At 44.6% G+C, this 12,554-nt stretch overlaps 1 protein-coding gene and 1 long non-coding RNA gene across 9 annotated transcripts in view; one reads left to right on the top strand and one right to left on the bottom strand.

Moving 5' to 3' along the window:
* LOC114118742 (uncharacterized) overlaps positions 1-5,997 on the bottom strand; it is a 107,613-nt gene extending 101,616 nt beyond the window's left edge. For 5 of the 6 annotated variants that reach the window (XR_009596785.1, XR_009596784.1, XR_003591916.3 and 2 more), the window contains exons 1-2: positions 5,760-5,997; positions 2,490-2,619 (exon numbers count right to left, since the gene is read on the bottom strand). This is a non-coding gene — a long non-coding RNA (uncharacterized LOC114118742). The remainder of the gene's footprint in view (positions 1-2,489; positions 2,620-5,759) is intronic. The other variant, XR_003591917.3, reaches the window with a different exon arrangement.
* Positions 4,294-12,554, top strand: part of OSMR (oncostatin M receptor) — a 66,362-nt gene continuing 58,101 nt past the window's right edge. For 2 of the 3 annotated variants that reach the window (XM_060400482.1, XM_004017030.5), the window contains exon 1: positions 5,226-5,320. The gene's annotated coding sequence lies outside the window, so the exon portion shown is untranslated. Of the gene's footprint in view, positions 4,532-5,225; positions 5,321-12,554 lie in introns of those variants that run through there. The other variant, XM_060400481.1, reaches the window with a different exon arrangement.

Genomic DNA, 12,554 nt, shown 5'->3' with positions numbered 1-12,554 from the left:
ACTATCGGAACACGCAGGAGAGGGTGGAATGTGTAGAAGCAATCAATCCTTCAACCAATCTTCCACTAACATTTAGTTCAAGCAAGAAACTCCTTTAGAACTATTAAGGATGCTATTATCCCTCACTTAAATCCACTTACCAGACACTGAAGGAAAGCAATTCATACTCAAGCACTTAAAGGAATCCTCTGAAATTCTAAAACATGAAAGCTCCATGTGGCCCTATAACATGTAACACCTTGCTTTGTCATTGTCAGCTCCCTTTTTTGTTTGCTTTTGATTTTTTTAAAAAATATACACATTTGGAAATGATAACTGTCTCTTAGCTAATCAAGATTTATGATATATTTTAGATTAGAAACTTTTCAAAATTACTGTTTTGTTTTTTGCAATATAAAAATACATTTACCAAATAACATTTTAATTTCCATTGTTTTCTTAGAAATAATGCCAGTGTCACCAACAATCATAACCACAGAAGCGTGCTTTAAAACCTAAAAGTGAATCTTTAATATATCAAATGTGATAACATCCAAAAAGAAATAGAGAATTCTTATCCATGAAGGAAATTGTAAATCATCATCCACTACTTACTTGATGAAGCCACTTTCTTCAGAAAACTCCCAATTCCTTCAAATTCTATCAGTCTGGTTATCAAATACTGCCAAATATGTAATTACAAATATTTGTAGCAGTTTAACAAATAGAATAATAATTTATATTTCACAGCTTACATAGATGATTTCATATGTCTATATCTACGTGTGTGCTAAGTTGCTTCAGTCGTGTCAGACTCTTTGCGACCCCATGGACTGTAGGCCGCCAGCCTCCTCTGTCCATGGCGATTCTCCAGGCAAGAATCCTGGAATGGGTTGCCATGCCCTCTTCCATATCTACATCCATAGACAGATCTATGTAATATTCCTGATACTTACAGAACTGTATTTCCCCTGAGAAACTGGATAGGGTAAGGCTAACTAACATTCCACTCATGTCTCGCCTGTCATAGTGTTGGAACAAAAATGGAAATGAGTGAGTGGCCTTTCGCACATACCAGCCAAACAGGCTTGCAAAAGTTAAACAATCTTGGTCATTCTTTAGCTGTTACTACTAACAAACACTTGTAGTTGGGCTTGTCCTTCACAAAGCTAATTACTCTCTGACTCCGTATAGATTATACCCCCACACTTGGCATTCTTGCTCCCTTACAATCGCTTGGAGCATTCTGCATTTCAGAAAAAAGGCCATGGGCCAATTATTTCAGGGAAACCAGACCCTGTTGCTGAGTTGCCTCAGGCCAGCTGTAGTTGTTTTGAAACTTTGCAAAGAAAGAATAAAAATGCCAGACCTTCATGAGGATATAAAACCTCTCTCTATTCCCAAGGGACGGGGCACAGTACTTGAGGTGCTAGCCTGTTACGTATTCCGGGCAAAGATTAAAGCCATTTTTCTATTTCCTACAAACTCAGTTTCCGTATTCTTTATTGGCACCGGTGGACAGGGGGCCAAGATTTTGGCAACAATAGTTACATATGTGAGACTTTCTGGTGAAAGATGAGGAAGGATGGATCAAGAATCATTCCCAGGTTTTTTGATCTGGTATCTGAGTTAAAGGTTGGGGCATTCACTTAATATAAGAGAATCAAAGGTGGAAAAGTGAAGCATTTGAACTTGAACATATTGATTTTGATGTACAAATAAGCTGGTCTATAGTTCAGATGAAATAATTGCAATGGAGAGGAAGATTCAGGGTTCAAGAGAGCACAAGAGACCGTGAAAATCAGGAGCATGGACAGGATCATTGGGGAGACTGTGGATTCAGAGGAGAGAGTCAACGATGGGCCCTGGGTCAGGCCAACATCTAGGAGACAGATGAAGAATGAAAAGGGGCAGGGAAATGATTAAAGGACATTTTCGCATATTGAGGTATTTAGGGAAGTCATTCTGGCTTATACACAAGTTAACCTGAATTTAATGCTAACTAAAACAGCCTATCTCTGATACAGAGAACTCAAACAGGAGCTCTGTAACAACCTAGAGGGGTGGGGTGGGGAGGGAGGTGGGAGGGAGACACATGCGGGAGGGAGGAGGACACATGTATACCCATGGCTGATTCATGTTGATATTTGGCAGAAACAACAAAATTCTGTGAAGCAATTATCCTTCAATAAAAAAAAAAATTCAGAAAAACAAATACATGTCCATCTGCTTTAATTATGAAAGAAAAGGGAGAACTGACCAGAAGAATGTCCATGTTAAAAATAAAGATTAAATGCATCATTAAATGCCTCCATTCCTGGGATACCAGGGCCGATACTCCTTCAATAACAAGACTCCTTTTCCAGGTGCCAAGGCTACACTAACTCCCTGTGTACGCGCTGATCTGGTTTTTTTTTCTTGAAACCTTAAAGGAATGTATCCCTGACTTGTTTAATGTTCTTTGTTTGGACAACATATTAAACTGTGCGGAAAACCATACTTCTCTGTACCTTTCTCCTGGCTTCTGCTGCTGGCCAGCGATCCTCGGCATTCCTTGGCTTGAGGCAGCGTAACTCCAGTCTCTGCCTCAGGAATCACACGGTGTTCCTCCTGGGTTTCTGTGTTCACATTTTCCTCTTCCTATAAGAATAACAGGCTTCGGGTTAATCCAGTCTCAACTTGATGAAATTTGCAAAATCTATATTTCCAAATAGGGTCATATTCTGAAATTCTGGGTGGACATGAATTTTTGGAGGACACTATTCAACCTAGTACATCATCCTAAAGGAATGATCACAGATTTACAGGTGCTATACTAACTAGTCTCTAGAAAGAGGAGTATACGCAAGGAATTAGAATGGTGCACAAAATAAGTGAATTTTATGTGGACACCTGTTGAAGGATCGAGAGGATGTCCCCTCTGGTTGACTCTCCAACCCCAAATAATCAGAGCCTCCTTATCCCCTCCCCTGTCCTTGGAATATATGTTCTGCTGGCTGTATCTGTACCAGGAGCCATTTTCAAGGATGCAACCTTGACAGAACAATGTGTTGTTGAGATCGTGGGGTCTGTACACAGGACTGAATCCCATTAAGGCTTCTATATAACTTTTAAGATTCTGGCAGGTGGGTGAGGAGATTTGGAGATGTATTCATCTTGCTACTGTGGGAGACAAGCCTCCTATGTAAGTTCATTGCTTATTTAAACTGCCACCTACAAAATCAGTCCTGAATGTTCATTGGAAGGACTGATGCTAAAGCTGAAACTCCAATACTTTGGCCTCCACCTGATGTGAAGAACTGACTCATTTGAAAAGACTCTGATGCTGGGAAAGATCGGAGACAGGAGGAGAAGGGAACGGCAGAGGATGAGATGGTTGGATGGCATCACCTACTCAATGGACATGAGTTTGAGTAAGCTCTGGGAGTTGGTGATGGACAGGGAAGCCTGTCATGCTGCAGTCCATGGGGTCACAAAGAATCAGACACACTGAGCAACTGAACTGAACTGAACTGAACAAATCTGAATGGGTCTGCCTCTCCTTGACCTTTGTGTAAGGGGGCCAATTTAGAATTTCACCAGGGGAACTAGAGGGTCCTGAACCAACGGCAGGGAATATTTTGCAACTCAGTTTCTTTCAATTGTTAGAGGAACCCAAAGCAAGTTAAGACTCACTTTGCAGAAATTCATCACACTATTTTTTTTTTTTTTTCACTCTATGAAAAAGTCAATCAGAAAGCCTTCCTTACCCTCAGGACCTGGTGTGACAGAGCTTCCGTAGCCAGATGGCTAAACTAATGGACTCTTTAAAACTCTTAATGAGAGGTGTGGCAAAGTACCTTACATTTATTTAGACAAGAGTGCCTTTAACTTCATTGTCATTAAATATTTACTATATGCACCATGGTCTTCGTGGCATCATCAGACACAACCTGTCTAAAAAGAACTCTTTCCCTGGGATGGCATTGGAAGGAGCAATAACCGTGGACAAACATAAAAGCATTTGAGCTTTAAACATAAAAGCATTTGGACAGATTCTGACATTTTGAGCCATTCAGTTAATTCAAGAAGTGACTCTTAAGATATGATTCATGGGTGGTCCTTCTCCATTACTCTTAGTTCTCCCAATCACTGTGATACTTTGCAGCCCCTGAATCTCATCAGGCTTAGTCGCCCAGAGCCAGGTCCCATGGACAAGACCACAGAGCTGCAGGGCACCCCTGCCCAACACCCCAGCCCTGCCAATCTCCCTCTGGATCCAAGGGTGGCACCACAGCAGCCGTATTTAGATGGTTTCCATACCAGATCCCAGGTGGATACGCCTTTAGCTAGTCCACCATGTAACTATGGTGGGGGTTTACTGGCTAAGTCTTGTCTAATTCTTGCAACCCCATGGACTGTGTAGCCTACCAGGCTCCTCTGTCCAAGGGATTTCCCAGGCAAGAATACTAGAGTGGGTGGCCATTTCCTTCTCCAGGGGATCGTCCACACTCAGGGATGGAACCAGGCTCTTCTGCATTGCAGGCAGATTCTTTACCGACTGTACCACCAGGTAAGCCCCCGTGTAACTATGAAGAGAGGGCAAATATGCATTTCAAGGGCCCTGTATTTGAAATATGTATTTCAAAGATTAAATGGCATCATTAAGAGAAAAAGTAAGCCACGTTATAGCACACATAGCTCTTTGTGTAAGGCTACGGGACAGTTAATGCAAGGACAACTGTGTCTGCCAGGGAGTTTCTAGGCAGCAACGCGAACCAGGATCCTAGAACTCAAATTTTATTGCTCTGAACTCCACACAGTCGGAAGTTTGCCTGGAGCGCTTGTCTGTGCCCAAAGAATCTCTGCCGGGAAGCCCAGGGGTTGTGCCTCCAGGCCGGGATAACAAGTGGCCCCGCGGGACCCCACCCGCTTCGCTCCGCTCTGCTCCCGCCCGGGTGCCCGGCCCGCCGTTTTCGGTTTCCACTTTTCCTTCCCAGGCCTCGCCCACTTCCTTTCCCACCGGTCCCCGCCCGGGCGCCAAGGCCCGGGGTCCCGCACCTCTGCAAGGTCCCATCCGCTCTCCCCCCGGGGGACCCAAAGGAAGAGAATTCCTGTGGGTCCCAGGAGTGCCAAGAGTGCGCAGCGAGACGGGAAATTGCAAAAGTCCTCGGCCCTCTGCCCTCCCCCGCGTCTTTCCCGTAATTCCCGCCCCTGGGCGCGCGCCCCGCAGCTGATTCATAGGCCGGGCGCGGGGCCGGCCCTGCACGTCCGCACCCGCGCTCGCCCGGGCCTCGCACCGCGGCTCGGCAGCCCCGCCGCCGACGACTCGGCCCGGCTCGCGGAGCCCTCGGCCCGCGGGGTGAGTACCCGACCGCGCGCCCCGCTCGCCTCGGCGCGCGCCGCCTCCCTGCGTGGATTCTCCGCCGGCCCTTGCCGTCTGGACGCGGCCCGGAGTTCAGCCCCCTGCTCTCCTGCTCGGTGCCCCGAAGCCTCGCGTTTGCTTGGGCTGGGGGGTTCGCTCTGCCCCGAGAAGGCGTTTCGAGGGTTCCTCGCCGGTGACCCGCGCCCGGGTGCATAACTACTCGTTCTTGCCAGAGCGCACGCCGCTGAGGTCGCCACGACAGTGCCACCCTGCGTTTACGGTCCCCATCCCACCGCGTCCTTCGCAAGGCAGTCGGGGGATATTTGTGAGATTAAAATTCCCATTTGACCCACTTTTGCCTAGTTCCCAGCACCCCAAAGTTAACTGGGCGTTAATTGCGGTCTCCAGCCTTCCCTCACGCTCCTTTAATGCCTACCTGACGGTCATACCTCTCTCGGTCGGCGACCTCCCTCCGCCTCCCTCTACGCCTGGAAGCGAGAGGCGCTCACACGCAGGTGCAGCCGAGAAAATTCATGGGGATGCGGTGGTGTCTGGGGTAGACGCCAAGCGAATGGAAGGAGCACCGAGTTGGCTGGTTGGGCGATGGAAGCCTTGTATTTGTAACCGCGCCGCCTCTGACCCTTTTACAGACAGCCCTTTCCTAGGCAAAAAGCACGGAGGGGTTCAGTAACTTGTCCAAGACCATAGAGCTGGCATCGGTGGTGGTGACGTCGCGGAATACTGAGAGCCCTTTCTTGACAGCCTTTGGCCCGCTTGTGCCTCCATCCGGCCTGCCTGCCTGTCCTGTGGCTGGAGGCACAGTATTCAGTGCCACGGGGCGAGGGTGCCTGGTAACTGACAAGCTTGAAGACTCTGAACAAGTTTAATCTCCAACTCAAGAGGGATCAGTGTAGTCAGAGGCTATGACAGAACTGAATGCCGTGTATTTAATTTGAGCTAGAAGGAAAGAGGAGAAGGCAATGGCGTCCCACTCCAGTTCTCTCGCCTGGAAAATCCCATGGACGGAGGAGCCTGGTGGGCTGCAGTCCATGGGGTCGCTGAGAGTTGGACACGACTCAGTGACTTCACTTTCACTTTTCACTTTCATGCATTGGAGAAGGAAATGGCAACCCACTCCAGTGTTCTTGCCTAGAGAATCCCAGGGACAGGGGAGCCTGGTGGGCTGCCGTCTGTGGGGTCACACAGAGTCGGACACGACTGAAGCGACTTAGCAGCAGCAGCAGCAGAAGGAAAGAAGCTGTGGGTCTTATTCTCAAGTCTAAACTGACTTTAGGACGTGGGTCAGGTTAATTTATGGCCTTAGCCTCTGTTTCCTCCTCTACGAAATAACTGTTCGCACTAACTATGGGTCAGGCACTAAGTACTGTACATATACGAGAATGATTTAAGCTTCACCACTGAGGTGGGTAACGGTTTTCCCATTCTGATTTTATCAGTGAGAAAATTGAGGCCCAGAGAAGTTAAGCAACTTGTCTGTGGTTACACAGCTAGCAAGTGACAGAATCAGGATTTGGCTTTGGAGGCTGCCTGTAACCACTGTCTGTGTCTCAAAACTTTAGGACCCTTTGTGGAATGCCCCCCGCCTGCCCCGCCATGTATCAGTTCAGTTCAGTTGCTCAGTCGTGTCCGACTCTTTGCGGCCCCATGAATCGCAGCACGCCAGGCCTCCCTGTCCATCACCATCTCCCGGAGTTCACTCAGACTCACATCCATGGAGTCTGTGATGCCATCCAGCCATCTCATCCTCGGTCATCCCCTTCTCCTCCTGCCCCCAATCCCTCCCAGCATCAGGGTCTTTTCCAATGAGTACGGTGCTTCATTATTGTAGCACTCTTTCCTGAGAGTGCTTTGCCTCTCTCCTGAGCTGCTTTAATCTGCACTCAGAGACCCTTGAATCTGAAGAGCACCAAATAGTCATAGTGGCCAGGGGTTTCCAGACTTAGCTGTGCCTCAGAATTATTCTTGGAGTTTTTAAAAGCACTGGACACCAGCCTCAGTTACCTACTCAGAATCTTCAAGGGCATGCTGAGTTTGGCACCTCCGCTGATAGCTTTCAGTATCGTTAGAATGCCTCCAGTGGCAGGGAGCTCACCACCTAACATTTCATTGTTGGATAGGGCTAATTCTCAGCTGTAACTTGCCTCCTTGCAGTACCTGTTCTGCCTCCTGTTGTCTCAGCAGATGTGTCTAAACCTTCTGTATCAACGGCCACCTTGAGAGGAAGCGGCTGTCTTAGGTGTCCAGTGGGGACTGGAGCCACACTGGGGAGAATACTTACTTACACACTGGGTTTTTCCTTCTCCCTCTTTACCTTGAGAGACTGGGAACGCCTGCAGTAGTGCTCAGAGGTGTTCCAAAGTCTGTGTTGTTTTTTTGTAGCCCATTTGTCCTGAAAAAGGAGCCAAATCAGGAAAGTGATCATGGTTCTGAAAGAGGTGGTACTGGGACTTGACAAGAGGAAAGAGTGTGTTTTCCTTGTGGGAATATCGTAGGCTCGAGCAGAAGGAAAGCTGAGCAGGTGTCATCTTGCTCTCTTTACAGGAACACTGGGCCCTAGCCCTGCTTTCTCTGGAGGAAGTCCTCTTTGACTGAACAAAATATATGAAATGGGGAAATAGAAGACAGATAAGAAGTTGTGAGAAGTTCCCTTCCCTCCAAGCAGGATTCCTCATAGTTCTGTAGCACAGATTTCTTTTATAGAAGCGGTGTCCTTGTGTTCACAACCTTCTATTGGTTTTCAGAAGTTATTTACTCTAGTTTATCTGTTTTATTTTTTATGGTTTAAAAATAATACAAATAATAAATGAATATATATATGAAGCATAGGGGAGAAAATGTAGAACTACCTTTGTCACTCCTATTCTTACTCAGAAGAGGGGAATTTCAGGTTCGTACCTATTATTCCAAGACTTTTTTTTTTTTGGTATACATTTGCAAATATATATGAATGTGGTAGTTTAGTCGCTAAGTCGTGTGGACTGTAGCCCACCAGCTCCTCTGTCCATGAGATTGTTCAGACAAGAATACTGGAGTGGGTTGCCATTTCCTTCTCCAATATGTATATATACTATGTTTTAGTAAATGTAAATGAGACCTTACTATCATTGTGCAGCTTACTTTTTCACCCCCAAGTCTTAGACCTCTATCATGTCTGTATGTGCCTCTTTTATTAATGGCTACATTCTAAAGTAATAATATTTATTCTTATTTCTAATTATGTTAGCTAGAGATATTTATTCACCCTTTCCGTTATTGATGGACATAGAAGTTAATTAAAATTATTCAGCATTAGCAACAGTGCTTCAGGGAAAATTGGGCATTCACTTTTGTGCTTAAGCCTGAGTGTAATATCCTAAGAGAGAGATTTGTGAATCAAACAGTTTATCCATTTTTCACTTTGGTAGATAAAACTCTTCAAATTGCACAGCTGACCCCTCCCTCCTGCCCCCTGCCAGGTACTGTGAATAATTTAAACTCAGCACATGAGAATTTGTTTTCCTCATCCTTCCTAACACTGGGTATTATCTTTTTTTACCTAAATTTTCCTGGTGAATGAGTGAAACTCAGTAAGACATTTTAATTTGCATTTTGCTGATTACTGCTGCAGTTTAATATCTCTAAATGTTTATGGATTGTGTGTTTCTTCTGTGAATTACCTGTGCACATCCTTTGCTCACTTTTCTATAGGGTTGTTTTCTCTTGTTTCTGTTTAATGCAGAGGCTCTACAGGTATTCGGTTTCTTAATCTGTTGTCTCTTACAGAGGATGCAAATATTTCTTCTAGTGTAAAGCTTTTCCCAATTTTTTTTATTGTGGTAAAATACATAATATAAAATTTATCATTTTAACCGTTTTGCTCAGTCCTGTCCAACTCTTAGCGACCCCATGGACTGCAGCCTTCCAGGCTCCTCCATCCATGGGATTTTCCAGGCAAGAGTACTGGAGTGGGGTGCCATTGCCTTCTCTGTTTTAAGTATACAGGTCTGTGTTATTAAGGACATGTATATTATTATGCAAACATTACCACCATCCTTCTCCAGAACTCTTCATCTTGCAAAACTGAAATGTTGTACCCATCAAATGATAACTCCCCATTCTCTCCCTAGCCCCTCAGAACCATAATTCTATGTTCTGTCTCTATGAATACTCCAGGTACCTCATAAAAATGGAGGAGTCATATAATCTTTGCATTTTTGTAACTGGCTTATTTCACTTAGCAAAGGGTCCTCAAGGCTCATCCCTGTTGTAGAACATATCAGAATTTCCTTCTGTTTTAAGGCTGAATAATATTCTATTGTTTGTATATACCACACTTTGCTTATTCGTTCATAATGCTTTTATTTTTAAATATCTTTTGCTGCACAGAAAAGTTTTCTTTATTTGTTTTTAAATGTATTTATTTTATTTTTGTCCATGCTGGGTCTACATTGCTGCGAGGGCTTTTCTTGAGTTGTGGTGAGTGGGGGCCACTCTTCCATATGTATGCCGGCTCTTCCTTGTGGGGGCTTATCTTCTTGCAGAGCACGGGCTTCAGTAGTTGCAGCTCGTGGGCTCTGGAACACAGGCTCAGTAGTTGTGATACATGGGCTTAATTGCTTCGTTGCATGTGGGCTCTTTCCAGACCAGGAATGGAACCAGTGTCCTCTGCATTAGCACGTGGACTCCCATCCACTGTACCACTAGGAAAATCCTGCAAGGAAGTTTTAGATGTTTGTGTAATTGACTGCAGTCTAATCACTTACGTGCTTTGTCTAGGTTAGAAAGAACTTTTTCACCTGAAAATTATTTCTAAGCTTTTATTTTTCTAATAATTTTATTGCTTTGGTTTTATATTTAGCTTTTCAAAATACCAGATTTTTGTATAAGATGAAAGGCAAAATGCCACAACTTTTTCCTTAAGTTTTAAGCAGTTGATCCAGTGAGGCTCTGAGTGCTCACTTCTGTCTGATTCTTTCACGATCCCACAGACTGTAGCGTGCCAGACTCCTCTGTCCATGGACTTTTCCAGGCAAGAATACTGGAGTGGGTTGCCATTTCCTCTCCAGGGGATCTTCCAAACCCAGGGATTGAAACCACATTTCTTGCATCCCCTGCATTTACAAGCAGATTGCTTACTGCTGTACCACCAGGCCTGGGAAGATATAGTTGATTCAGTATGGTTTGTTTATAATCATACTTTTTTCCAACTCGTTTGAATTCTATTATTTATAGCAAAATAAATTCCTGTTTATATAAGGACCTGTTTGAAGATTCTGTCTTATTTCATTGAACTATTTTTGTCTCTTCTTCTGCCAGTTTCACTCATATCACTGAATCACTTCTGCTATAACTTCAGTTCAGTTCAGTCGCTCAGTTGTGTGCAACTCTGTGACCCTACGGACTGCAGCATGCCAGACTTCCCTGTTCATCACCAGCTCCTGGAGCTTGAGCAAACTCATGTCCATAGAGTCCATGATAGTATCCAGCCATCCCATCCTCTGTCGTCCCTTTCTCCTCCCACCTTCAATCTTTCCCAGCATCAGAGTCTTTTCCAATGAGTCAGGTCTTCGCATCAGGTGGCCAGAGTGTTGGAGTTTCAGCTTCAGCATCAGTCCTTCCAATGAATATTCAGGATTGATTTCTTTTAGGATTGACCAGTTTGATCTCCTTGCAGCCCAAGGGAGTCTCGAGTCTTCTCCAACACCGCAGTTCAAAATCATCAATTCTTCAGCACTCAGCTTTCTTTATATTCCAACTCTCACATCCATGCATGACTACTGGAAAAACCATAGGTTTGACTAGATGGACCTTTGTTGGGAAAGTAATGTCTCTGCTTTTTAATATGTCATAGCTTTTAATATGGTCATAGCTTTTCTTCCAAGGAGCAAGCGTCTTTTAATTTCGTGGCTGCAGTCATCATCTGCAGTGATTTTGGAGCCCAAGAAAAGAAAGTTTGTCACTGTTTCCGTTGTTTCCCCATCTATTTGCCATGAAGTAATGGGACCAGATGCCATGATCTTAGTTTTTTGAATGTTGAATTTCAAGCCAACTTTTTCACTCTCCTCTTTCACTTTCATCAAGAGGCTCTTTAGTTCCTCTTCGCTTTCTGCCATTATGGTGGTGTCATCAGCATATCTGAGGTTATTGATATTTCTCCTGGCAATCTTGATTCCAGCTTGTGCTTCATCCAGCCTGGAATTTCATATGATGTACTTTGCATATAAATTAAATAAGCAAGGTGACAGTATACAGGCTTGATGTACTCCTTTCCCAATTTTAAACCAGTCCACTTTTCCATGTCCAGTTCTAACTGTTGCTTCTCACCCTGCATAAAGGTTTCTCAGGAGGCAGGTAAGGTAGTCTGGTATTCCCATCTCTTTAAGAATTTTCCAGAATTTGTTGTGAAGTTGAAGGCTTTAACATGGTCAGTGAAGCAGAAGTAGATGTTTTTCTGGAACTCTTTTGCTTTTTCTATGATCCGGTGGATCTTGGCAATTTGACTTATGGTTCCTCTGCCTTTTCCAAATCCAGCTTGTACATTTGAAAGTTCTTGGTTCATGTACTGTGGCAGCCTAACTTGAAGGATTTTGAACATGACCTTGCTGGCATGTGGAATGAGCACAATTGTATGGTAGTTTGAACATTCTTTGGGATTGCACTTCTTTGAGACTGGAATGTAAACTAACCTTTTCCAGTCCTGTGGCCCCTACTGAGTTTGCTGGCATATTGAGTACAACACATTTGCAGCATCATCTTTTTGGATTTGAGATAGCTCAGCTCGAATTTTGTCATTTCCACTAGCTTTGTTCGTAGTAATGCTTCCCAAGACCCGCTTGGCTTCACACTCGTGATGTCTGGCTCTCGGTGAATGACCGCACTAGCGTGGTTATCCAGGTCACTAAGACTGTTTTTGCGTAGTTCTTCTGTGTATTCTTGCACCTCTTTTTAATCTCTTGTGCTTCTGTTAGGTTGGCCTACTGTTTCTGTTCTTTATTGCGCCCATCTTTGCATAAAGTGTTCCCTTGGTACCTGTAATTTTCTTGAAGAGATCTCTAGTGTTTCCCATTCTATTGTTTTCCTCTTATTTCTTTGCCTTGTTCACTTAAGAAGGCTTTATCTCCCCTTGCTATTTTCTGGAACTCTGCATTCAGACGTGTGTATCTTTCCCTTTCTCCTTTGCCTTTCACTTCTCTTCATTTCTCAGCTGTTTGTTAGGCCTCCTCAGACAATC

This window comes from Ovis aries, chromosome 16 (assembly GCF_016772045.2).
Source record: "Ovis aries strain OAR_USU_Benz2616 breed Rambouillet chromosome 16, ARS-UI_Ramb_v3.0, whole genome shotgun sequence".
NCBI classification, from domain to species: Eukaryota; Metazoa; Chordata; class Mammalia; order Artiodactyla; family Bovidae; genus Ovis; species Ovis aries.
This window is presented reverse-complemented; position numbering and strand designations above follow the sequence as displayed.